Here is a 12,500-nt window from a genome sequence, read left to right as displayed (position 1 = left end):
TCAGCGCAGCTGGAACGAATTTCCACACGTAAAGACCTCAGGTTTGCATGTTAGGAAAAATACAAATTACTTTAAAGATTTGTCATATTTCAAACGTTTGTGCGCCTGGTGAGTAAGACACTAAAGTATAGAATATATACTCTGAGGGAAAGAAACTATATTCTCTGGAAATATTTCATTTTTCTTTTTAAAAATTAATAATAAAAAAACGCAATAAGCATTGAAAATTGCTGCTTTTACGCTTGGAGCCATCAAGTAGAATTTTTACAGTTCTAATGTTGTATGTTTTCGAAGAATGTGTCCCCGTTGATTAGGCAAACATTGCAATGTTTTTTGGGTCCACATTATGAAAGGTTTGTGTGTAATTTACGTATCAGAAAGGTTATTTGTTGCTGAAATGTAGTCAGTCTGGCATTTTACATGGCCTGTGATGTTGAAAAGGTCAAGTTTACTTATACTGAGTTCATGTGATAAACTTCGACCTAAGACACTACTTATCCAGAGTCATCAGCTTATGAAGAAACAAGTAAAAAATGCTTCGGCGCAATCGAGTTTTCTGTACAACGCATAATCAAGGCCACCGAAAATAGACCTATCTTTCGGTGGTCTCGGTATAATGCTTATGAGCCGCGGCCCATGAAACGCGAACCGCGGCCCGGTCCTATATCGTTGCTAGACACGATTATGGGTAACTTTAACCTTAAATAAAATTTTAAAAAACTGCTGAAGCTAGAGGGCTGCAATTTGTTATGTTTGACTCTTGGAGGGTGGATGATCAACATACCAATTTGCAGCCCTCTAGCCTCAGTAATTTTTAAGATCTGAGGGCGGACAGAAAAAGTGCGGACGGACAGACAAAGCCGGCTCAGTAGTTTTCTTGTACAGAAAACTAAAAACTATTAAAAATAATAATGAAAGAGAGTATTTTACAATGGTAGAATCAGATTAATGATGTACAAGCCTCTTGCATCTACTGTAAGATGTATGCTGGTCAAGGCAATATATGACAATCCAGTTCCGTAAATATATTTGCTTATATTTTGAAGGCTAATTTTTTTTTTATGATTTGATGGAAATTGCTGCCAATTATTCTCTTCTACAACTGAGTATATTTATTTTTTTAGTTTTTTGTGGTTCATGTGGATATTTAGCTAAATTTTGAAGTATTTTACAAGGATGAAATCATTTGTTGCATGTTAACCTTCTGATATGTACAGTTATTTTTATTTATTTATTTATTTATTTATATATTATTATTATTATTATTATTATTATTATTATTATTATTATTATTATTATTATTATTTTTTGCTTTTGTCAGCACTTGCTCTACGTGTATTTTTTGTCTGTGGTAGATATATGGAAGTTAGTAGTCTTGGGATTAATTTAAGGTTCATGAAAGGATATCTGTAATTCTAAAATATGCTGTACTCATTATGCCCCAATTTCATTTCAGCTTGTACCACTTACAAGAAACACGAACAGATCGAAGTGCCATGGGTCAAGAAGGTGATGCCCTCACACGAGGTCGACGACCTCTGACGGGGTCAGTGTTTGTGCCCTGATAAGAAGCATCAGTGCTAGGAACCTGCCCAATATGATCTTTGACCATGCGACCAACCTGGAGCAGATCTTCGACTAGCATCTCGCCTTACTCACCCATATCTTTGAGCTACTGAGGTTAGTGACTATTTTGCGAATATGTAGGTTTTGGGAATTTCTGTTAATAGTCGTGGCTTTTGGCAACGCCTGGAGCGGCCACTTTTCGGTGACCAACTGTTGGTCCATTAAATGTCTCAAAAATTATGTAGCAGCATTGCATAGCTCTGTGGTGTTATGTCAGAAACGTGAAATCGCGGAATGTCTTCAGGTCGGATTCGTTGTACGCGAAGCCTTTGCGACGTCATTTTACAAGAACCTGTTCGAAGCATCTAAAATTTAATGCAATATTAACGTCAGTATTGTGAAGAGTGACTTGTCACTTGAAAGGAGTCCCGTAGCATAGCATCGTTAGAGTGCAAGGTGGACTGAGGTGCAAAGAATTTATGGATTGAATATATTTCCATTTTAAGATATATTAGGGTTTTACTTTTCTCTAAAGTTAGAATTTTTATGGCAATTAATAGATTTGTACCGGTATTACCCATAGTTTTTGTGACGCCAATTTACCAAAATCAGTCAGTAAATGACGACTTTTTAAATTCTGAAGAACATACCACTAAAGATTGAGGCGAATTCACTTAGAATATTTTATACATTCAAAGGTGGCCAGGGCGAATTGTTGTTAACTTGTATATCCATACCGTCATTAATGACAATTATGCAAGACACCCAGAGACATTAAGTACCGTCCCGGAGCGCGGGCCGAGGTACCTTTATTCTCCTGGAGAAAGGGAACCCCAGGACGAGTGTAAACATCGAGAATTATCATTGTTACGCACAGAAAAATCGTGTGGATGCACTTTGGGATTTATACAACATATTTTTTTCTGTGTGGTATAAATAGGGACAGTTAATTCACATTACCTACAATTATATACATTTCATTCAAGAACTAGGAATGTTATATTACTTTCCTAGTAAGCTGTACTTACAATAAAATTGACTTACTGAATATCAACATTGTATTCCCATGAAATGTTCTCATTAATGGTAGCAATATAATAATCGTGCTATCGAATAACGCGGAGTAGGATGGTGTATTATCAGTGGAATTCAGTTTCCGTGAACCGCGTTCGTATAGTTTTTAATATTGGGTGAAAATACTTGCACTTATCTTCATGAATCTCAGTGGAGAGGTGGGGGTGCTGATATATGCTCTTTAGACTCAAGTTCTGTCTGTGTGTGATTGCTTGGTGTATAATTTTCTCACTGGAATTAACTCGCGATATATATATTATATATATATATATATATATATATATATATATATATATATACATTTCATATATATATATATTCATATGTATAATATATATAATATATGTATATGTATATATATATATATATATATATATATATATATATATATATATATATATATATATTCATATATATAATATATATGTATATATATATATATATATATATATATATATATATATATATATTTTCCATCTGGTTTGCCAGATTGGATGAAAATAATTGTATGAAATTAAAGCTCCCCATCTCCCCCTTCCTCTATATATAAGATAAATTCCCATCCCCCACACCCGCCCATCCAGTGTCATCGTTTGATTAATGTAATGGCAAAATACCATCATGTCCGCCGTTCTTCGGTAGCGCTTTCCAGGACATCAGTAAAACCTGAAGGACTCAGAAGACCAGTCCAGCAGGAGCTCCGGAGGTCAGCTGGTTTTTTCCTCCGACTGAGCTTCTTCCAGAGCCTCCCCCCCCAACCTTCCCTCCTACCTTCTACTTCCCCTTCCCTTCCCTTCCCCCTCCCTTCATACCACTCGTCCACATTGACGTAGTTTCCGCGGACTCAAGAATCGTTTTATTGTTCACCTCAATTACATTAAATGGTCCGGCCATTTGTCTCCCACAACTGACGAGTCTTCCCCTCCCCCCTCCTCTCCGCCCCCTTCCTCCCCTCCCCTTTCCTGCCATCTCCTCCCCCTTCCCCTTTCCCTTCGTGCCGTTCCCCACTTCCTTCGTGTATCCCCTCCCCTTCTCTCTCCTCCCCTTCTTCTCCCCCTCCCTTCCTTCCCCTCATCTCCCTCCCTTCTTCCCCTTCACATCCCCCCTTTCCTTTCCCTTTCTCCCCTCCTCCCCTCCCCCTCCTCCCTCCTCCCCCTCAAAACTCCTCCCCGTCTCCACAACCGTCATCTCCGTCGGGTCTTGACGATTCTCGAGGACCCTCCTCAAATAAATACGGTTTCATCGTCTGCCTGAGTCACTGACGCTTCCGGCAGATATTCATCGGCAATTATTTACACAGATTTTATGTATTTATGCTTATTGTCGAGCGCATTTACGGTCCGTTTTTTTTTTTATCAAGATGACAGGTAAAGTAAAAAAAGAAGCTTTTAGCAGAAATGCGACACAGTAATTTGTCTTCTGTCTGAGTAATTTCCTTTTCATGCGTCCTCAAGAGTTCGTAAATATTCTCGCCACCATATGAAATCTTTGATCGTTCTTCCTTTCCTTGGTGTTATTTATTTATTTTGTTTTACATTCGACAAAACGGTATGGTTTTCAATGTCTTTTGTTTTTTATATTTTTTACATTCGACAAAAAGTTGCTTTTTTATGGTTAAGTTTTCTTTTATTATCAGCCTTTTTCAAAACGTTAAATTGATTTCTGCGAAAATACTGTGAAAGCTTTGTCTTGTTACTGATAACAATTGATTATATGTCGTATATTAAAAATCCACAGTTATATTAGCAAATTGCATTATTTGTAAAAGATAAACACAAGACTTGTGGTTCGAAAGGCTTGTTTATAACTTTTAAAGATAATGCAATTTATTGCTATAATTGTGGAGTATTTAATGTACAACAGTTTCGTTAAAATATTGCGAATTTTTTAGCAGTTGTTTATATTTTGTGAGAATTAGGAATGAAGCTTTTTGAGAGAAGAGGTCTTTTGCGGGAGATGGTTTACTCTGCCTTGGCGGAGGCTTGCGACCTTCGAGCGCTTTCGTTCCATGTGTTTAAGAATGCCTCGTTTGGTTACTTTTTATCAGCATTAGAAAAGCAATAATAATGAAGAAAAAACTATTTAATTAAATTAATTACCTATCACTAATCAATTTGTTATTCTCAACATTAGTTGTTGTTATTATTATTATTATTATTATTATTATTATTATTATTATAATTATTATTATTATATTACTGCGTTTTCCATTACTTCAGTTGGCAGATAACCCGTAAATTGCAGCCACAGCGCAAAGGAATATTATTATTATTATTATTATTATTATTATTATTATTATTATTATTATTATTATTATTATTACTGCGTTTTCCATTACTTCAGTTAGCAAATAACCCGTAAATTGTGTACGGCACGGAATAATAATAATAATAATATTAATAAATATTATTATTATTATTATTATTATTATTATTATTATTATTATTATTATTGTATTATTATTATTATTACTGCGTTTTCCATTACTTCAGTTAGCAAATAACCCGTAAATTGCAGCCACAGCGCAAAAGAGCGATATAAAAACAGAAGGGGAAAAGATAAAAGAAAAAACGAGAAAAAAGTCTGAAGTAAAAAAAAAAAAAGAAAAAAAAAACCTCGCACTTTTTTCCCCAGCCTCGGGTCACGATGCCCAACAAGAAGAATATCTTTTATTGAGGGGCGTCAGTTTATTGCACCGTCGCATTAACGAAAGGAAGTGCTCCAAGTACCACAGACGGAGAACGAGACGCGGGCCCAATAAATTTGTCGGAAGCACCCCGATGCGTTTATTCCTCCCTGGGCCCCGGGCGCCCTCCGCTTTCAGCGCCTTCTGCGGGAGAGATGCAGTTGGAGATCGTCTTGGTCTCGTTTATCTGATATATTTGGTGGGTCCAATCTGGTTTTCAGTTGAAATTTATAGTTTTTTAAATAACATAATATGTTTTGGTGGGTCCTATCTACTTGTCAGTTGAAATTTATATTTTTTTTAAATAACATATATATTTGGTGGGTCCTATCTATTTGTCAATTGAAATTTACATTTTTTTAAATAATATATTTGATGGGTCCCATCTATTTGTTAGTTGAAATTTAATTTTTTTTTTAAATAACACAATATATTTTGGTGGGTCCTATCTATTTGTCAATTGAAATTTACATTTTTTTAAATAATATATTTGATGGGTCCCATCTATTTGTCAATTGAAATTTATGGTTTTTTAAATAACATAATATAATTTGGTGAGTCCCATCTATTGTCAGTTGAAATTTACATATTTTTTTTTAAATAACATAATATATTTGGTGGGTCCCATCTATTTGTCAGTTGAAATTTATAGTTTTTAAATACATATATTTTGGTGGGTCCTACCTATTTGTCAATTGCATTGTATAGTTTTTTAAATAACTTTATATATTTGGTGGGCCCCATTTATATATCTGAAATTTATAGTTTTTCAAATAACTTGAGATATTTTTCAGTTCCGGTTTAAAGTTTTTAAAATAAAAAGATATTTTTTCAGCTACGGTTTCAAGTTTTTAAAATAACTTATTCTACGCTGTCTTTTTTTTTTTTTTTTTTATAAATAAGCCGTCATTTTTTTACTGAAACATCATTACTGTTCTCGTGTATCTTTAATGTATCTTAGCTCCACTGATCTGTATTTGTCCGTGCTCCTCCGTGTAATTTAAGCTTTCAATGACACATTGTGTTGGAGGCCTTGTTCATTATTTTTAGTTTTCTTTAAAAGAAAACAATTGAGATGGCTTTGTCTGTCCGTCCGCACTTTATTCTATCCGCACTTTTTTCTCCCCGCACTTTTTCTGTCCGCCCTCAGATCTTAAAAACCACTGAGGCTAGAGGGCTGCAAATTGGTATGTTGATCGTCCACCCTCCAATCGTCAAACATAACAAATTGCAGCCCTCCAGCCTCGGAATTTTTTATCATATTCAAGGTTATTAAAGCTAGCCATGATCGTGCGTCTGGCAACGCTATAGGACAGCCACCACCGGGCCGTGGCTGAAAGTTTCATGGGCCGCGGCTCATACAGCATTATACGCTGTACAGAAAACTCGATTGCGCCTAAGAAACCTCGGCGCATTTATTATCTTTTAGGACGATGTACCTCAAAATACATAATTCATAATCAGTTTTTTGTTGAGATTGGTAGACAATGAATCTCAGTTAGGATGGTCGTGACTTCATACCTTGGGAATTTATGCATTATTGACTAGGCTGCCTTAATAAATGAAACATGTAATTTCATCAATAAATTCTTTGGTAGACCAGTGTAGAGATATATACAGATAGCTCAGTCATCTTATTAAATTGTTACGAAGGAGATATTTTTTTGCCGTATCCATATTTATGAAGACGACATTTCTCAGTAGATAATCACCTATTGTAACTATGCAGTATTTAATATTCGATGTTGCGCAAATGGTCATCAGTTAATACTCCGAAATTCGTCGCAGCCTTTACTATTTGCAACTCCAGACTATGTAATTATATGTTTCTATAATCAAGCGTTATAATAAGTCTTTTTGATCCAACTAATATACATTCAGTTTTATCTTCAATATTAAACCTTTTTCTGTTCATCAACTTCATGCCATATATATATATATATATATATATATATATATATATATATATATATATATATATATATATATATATTATATATATATTTTATATACATATATATGTATACAGTATATATACATATATAATGTACGTATATGTATCATTAGAAAAGAATGAGCCCTCTAATCCAAAGGCCGACGACAATACTTGATACGAAATTACCAAAGGGTGTAGGGTAATAAGCTTGCGAGACATTGGTCTTTACTTCGATGCGAAATAAAATATGGTGGGAAAAGATAAGGTAAAGATATTAAAGACCCTTATTGTTTTGAATATGCTTGAATACAGAAGAGAGGAATTTTGCTGTGTATGAACTGTGGACAGAGTTTGTATGCTGTGGCTTTTCATAAGACCGAAAAGGAAGCTCAGTGTGACTAGGACTAGGAAAGAATAAAGATGGCCGAGTGATGATGAAGTTCCGGGCTTGCCAGATGAACACACCAGCTTATGGCCAAAAATCAGAGAAAATGTGGCTGAAAATGGTCACTTTGGAAAAGTATTTATCTAAAAATATGGCCAAAGATATATAATGATTGAATTGTGTGTGTGTGTGTTAACATCTCAACAATTAACTGTGCATAAATTATACCTCTATATTCGGTTACATGTCATCAAAAATATTTTAAATTAAACTTAAAATATTTACAGGGAAACACAGCTGTTAAATTGACAGCATTCCTGGAGATATTGAATATCTTGTTCTTTTTCTGCAGTCTGAGTCGTAAATGGTTTTGCTGTTGTGCATTTGTAGCATTGCGGAAGTACATTTAATGGCCAAACTGATTTTTCATGGCCGCAGAGTTCAAAAAATGGCCAAATTTCAAGAATTTGGCCGTGTTATGGCCAATCTGACAAACCTGTGACCAACCATGGAAGGGTTAGCGCCTCTTGTGTCAAATGGAGTGTAGGAACGTGTGAAAAGACATGAATGGATCTTGTCTAAATCGATGTAGGCCTCACAAAACTACAAGGTAAGCCTCTATGGAAGTTCCCGAGATTTACCGGTTGAAGCTTCAAGCCCCATTGCTTCTTGTAGCTCATGTTCTTATTTATATGGTTATGCATTTATATATAATTTTTACTTATTTGTAATTGTTGTCGGCAATTTTTTTATTTTTTTTTTTTTTTTTTTTTTTACGTAAGAACTCGCGGTTTTGTGGATGCGTGTTTTGTAACTTAATGGATTTTACATTCAATTTTGTAGATACATGTTTTGCAACTTGATGGCCCTTTAGGTGACTTGCATATAGATCTTTGCCACATTCTGAATAGTGATAACAACTAATGTCACAAAAGTAAATAACAGAATATCTTCAATTTCCGTAATAATTAGTAATTTCATTTGTTTCCGTCTAAACCTTAACCCGGATATAAAACGTGGACCGCCGCCGTTATTGGATTCATCTGCACTAGAATGAACCTCAGACAGTTCCTTCGATATGATCATATAACCTTCCCGTTACTTTACGACGTTCGGAATGAAGCTCAGATGGTGCCATAAAACACAAAAATAGGAAGCACCCGCTGCCCAGAGAAAAAGTCACGTGACGCGGAAGCGACCATAAACGATACCTCTGCCAGGCTTTCTCGTCATTGATGGAATTCCCGGGTCCACTTTCCACTGGCCCCGCAGCGGGGTAGTGCCGTCAGTGCACCTCTTGTGGTGCACTGTAGGCATTTTTTGCAGCGTGCTTTCAGCCCCTAGCTGCAACCCCATTTGTCCCTTATACTGCACCTCCTTTCATGTTCACTTTCTTCCATCTTAATTTCCACCCTCTTCTAGCAATTGATTCATAGTGCAACTGCGAGGTCTACCTCCTGTTACACCTTTCAAACCTTTTACTGTCAATTTTCGTTTCAGCGCTGAATGACCTCATAGGTCTCAGTACTTGGCCTTTGGCCTAAATTCTGTATTCAATTAAATTCAGTTCTTTCCAGTGGGGTCTTGTTCTTCGGCCTGGGAGAGTATACTGATCTGAATTTCATCGCGGTTTAAATCCCCCAAGGGGTTATTGCCATCAGTGCACCTCCCGCGGTGCACATTAGGCGTTACTTTAGATTATTCTTTGCAGCGTCCCTTCGGCCATAAGCTGCAACCCCGTTCATTCCTTTTTCCGTACCTCCGTTCGTATTCTCTTTCTTCCATCTTACTTTCCACCCTCTCCTAACAGTTGTTTCAAGGGGGTGCTGCTGCGAGGTTTACCCTCTGTTACACCTTTCAAACCGTCTTTGCTCTCAGTTTCCTTTTCAGGGCTGAATGATCTCATAGGTCCCAGCGCTTGGCCTTTGGCCTAAATTTTATATTCCATTCCATTCATGCTTTGAACCCTTAAAACGTTTAGTTTTTGAGGTCTTTGTGATTGAATTAAATTGAACATAGAACTTAAGCCAAAGGCCAAGCACCGGGACCAATGAGGTCATTCAGCGCTGAAACAGAAATTAACAGTAAAAATTTGAAAGGTGTAACAGGAGGAAAACCTCAAAGCAGTTGCACTATAAATCACTTGTCAGGAGATGGTGGAAAGACGGAAGAAAGAAAATGAAAGGAGGTAGAGTAAAAGGAACGAAAGGGGTTGCAGCTAGGGGCCGAAGGCACGCTGCAAAGAACCTTAAGTAATGCCTACAATGACCCACACGAGGTGCACTGAGGTCTTTGTGATATACTCGAGCTATTCAGTTCCAGGTTTTCGTGTGAGAGAAGCTGACTGTTGCTAGTCAGTAGGTTCACTCACTGCTATTCAAAATTTCATACTTTTCCATTTTTACATTTGGGTTCACATTACAGTAAAGTGTCATAAACATGTTGGCAACTTATTGCATACATATCACAAACAGGTTAAAAACTAGTCAACAACCATAAGTGGATAACGAGTAAGTCGTTGACTTGTTTTTAACCTGTTTGTGATGTGTTTGCGATATGTTGGCAACGTGATTATGGCATGTTTTACTGTAGTATGGATACACCCTTATTTTCATAAGCAAATGGGTCATTGTTTTTATTCTAACGACTTTGCGAAATAGGAGAGGAACTACCGTTCCATTGGTGCCTTGGTGACTATTAGTGTCTAGTTGCTGAATGTAAATATTCTTTGGAATATTGCTGAAAAACCAAAATGAAATATGTTCTGCTTTTCTCTCGAGGCCTAAGTCTAGTGCAAAAACTGCTCACAAGATGAGCTGCTATAGACTTTACCTCTTTTGCCTAATGCTGGGAATAATGTAGCCTACCTGGTCTTTCGTTGAGTGGGTAGCATCTAGGGTAGAGAAGTGAAGTAGGCTAGCAAGTTCATTCTTCAAATGCTTTTTGAAAACCGGAAGGCTAACATTTGAATTTTCTTTAGTGGTTGCTAGTCTACTGTGATGGGCCACAATCGGAGATGGAAAAGGGCTTGGGGCTAACAACCTCATCCCAAAGTAGTTACTGATAAATATGAAGGTTAACGCCCTCTGCAGTCGTCGCCTCAAGTAGGTAGTTATATATATATATATATATATATATATATATATATATATATTATATATATATATACACTGTATATGTATATATATAAACTTTGCATGTATGTATGCATATCACAAATATTAAGCCAAAAATATCGTTTAATATCGAATTCACTCTATCTTGAGAACAACTCCATAACCTACACCTAAGTCACGTGTGTATTAGTAACAAAAAATCACACATATATACATATATATATATATATATATATATATATATATATATATTATATACATATAGATATATTTATATATATACTTATACATACAAACATAAATATATCCCCGTATAAAGCGCAACCGCTTAACTCCTTCTGAAACATGTTTGTTAGTAGGTGAAATTTAAAACGAAGCAGGAAATTGAGTTTCACTGCAACGAGCCCCGCACTATTTAACAGTTCGTGTGTACTGGAGTATGATTCCTCTTCATCCGGTTATGGCAAATCTCTCTCTCACCTTATTTGCTGTTGCGTTTTCCCAGTAACAGAAAACGGAATTGAGATTGATCGCTATCAACACTTGACAGCGTAAACTCGCCAATTAACATAAGAAATTATGCCTCGATAACTCCTCCTTGTTTATGTTTGGTGTGAAAGTTGTGTCTCTGTGCGTTTGTGAGTCCTTCACAAGAGATGTGAGGCTAGCCTAAATTTGCATTCCACCATTGGTGTATGAATGTAAATTTATATAAGTACTCGGTTATATACATCATTTTACGCATAAATCTTCACTGCCTGCATTTTTTTTTGCGAAAACTGAAACAATGTCTTTCATCCCCATTTATTGCATTTGACGAGATGTTCAGATGGTACTTTGTCGGCAATTCTATACATGTTCCGAAAATATGCAAAATATAATCGATGGAAATTGACTAAGCAACGCTTAGTAGAGTTGAATCACTGGGAGCTTCTCTCTCTCTCTCTCTCTCTGCATGTATATATAATATATATATATGTATGTATATGTATATATATGTATGTATATGTATATATACTCGTATATGCATATATGTATGTATATTCGAAAGTCCTTTATTTAACAGCCACACGGCTATTGCTATTAATATGTGATTAAAAACAAACCTTTAAATGATAGGAACTCGGAAGAAGATAATAGGAGTTACCAAATCTCTGACGCATAAGACTGAATAATAAGAAAGCCTGAGTGTATAGGTGTGCATCGTAGTAGCTCTCTGGAGCAATAACTAGAGACGCATGGATCATCTAGGTTAGAACCAAGCCGGCTTTATGCCAGCAGGGTCCTTTGCCTTAAGGCGGACTGTAAGTGTGTGGTAAGAAATGCCAATGACGAGGAAGCCAGGTCTGGACCTCCGAATTCTGTGAAGCCAGCAGAGAACACCATGGGCCACTTGCAGATATACATACTACAGGTAGTGTGAAGTACATGATTTCTCTGACATCAAACATTTCTTTCCGACCAAGTCAAAAACAAGACATGATTCTATGGCTTATGTAACATTTAGAGCTTTGATTGTTTTCAGCAGACGACAGCTGTAACTATTCCTTTAGACTTGGCAAAGTTTTTATCCAATGAGACGCAAACATTGTGATAACTGATAACAATCTCCGAGTGATTAAACAACAGGGAGAGATACTCAAGGTATGAAATAGCAAGACTGACAACAAAAACTGGTTACTGATATCTGATCACCATACTACTTTGAATGATTACAAACCAGGGACTCAACAGACT

At 36.2% G+C, this 12,500-nt stretch overlaps 1 protein-coding gene across 1 annotated transcript in view; it reads left to right on the top strand.

The window, feature by feature from the left end:
* Positions 1-12,500, top strand: part of LOC136847842 (uncharacterized) — a 135,757-nt gene that overhangs the window by 17,037 nt on the left and 106,220 nt on the right. The window contains exon 2 of the transcript XR_010855860.1: positions 1,457-1,680. The gene's annotated coding sequence lies outside the window, so the exon portion shown is untranslated. The remainder of the gene's footprint in view (positions 1-1,456; positions 1,681-12,500) is intronic.

The sequence above is a fragment of the Macrobrachium rosenbergii genome, chromosome 17 (assembly GCF_040412425.1).
Source record: "Macrobrachium rosenbergii isolate ZJJX-2024 chromosome 17, ASM4041242v1, whole genome shotgun sequence".
Taxonomy (NCBI): Eukaryota; Metazoa; Arthropoda; class Malacostraca; order Decapoda; family Palaemonidae; genus Macrobrachium; species Macrobrachium rosenbergii.
The sequence above is the reverse complement of the archived record's forward strand: the minus strand, read 5'-3'. Positions and strand labels throughout refer to the sequence as shown.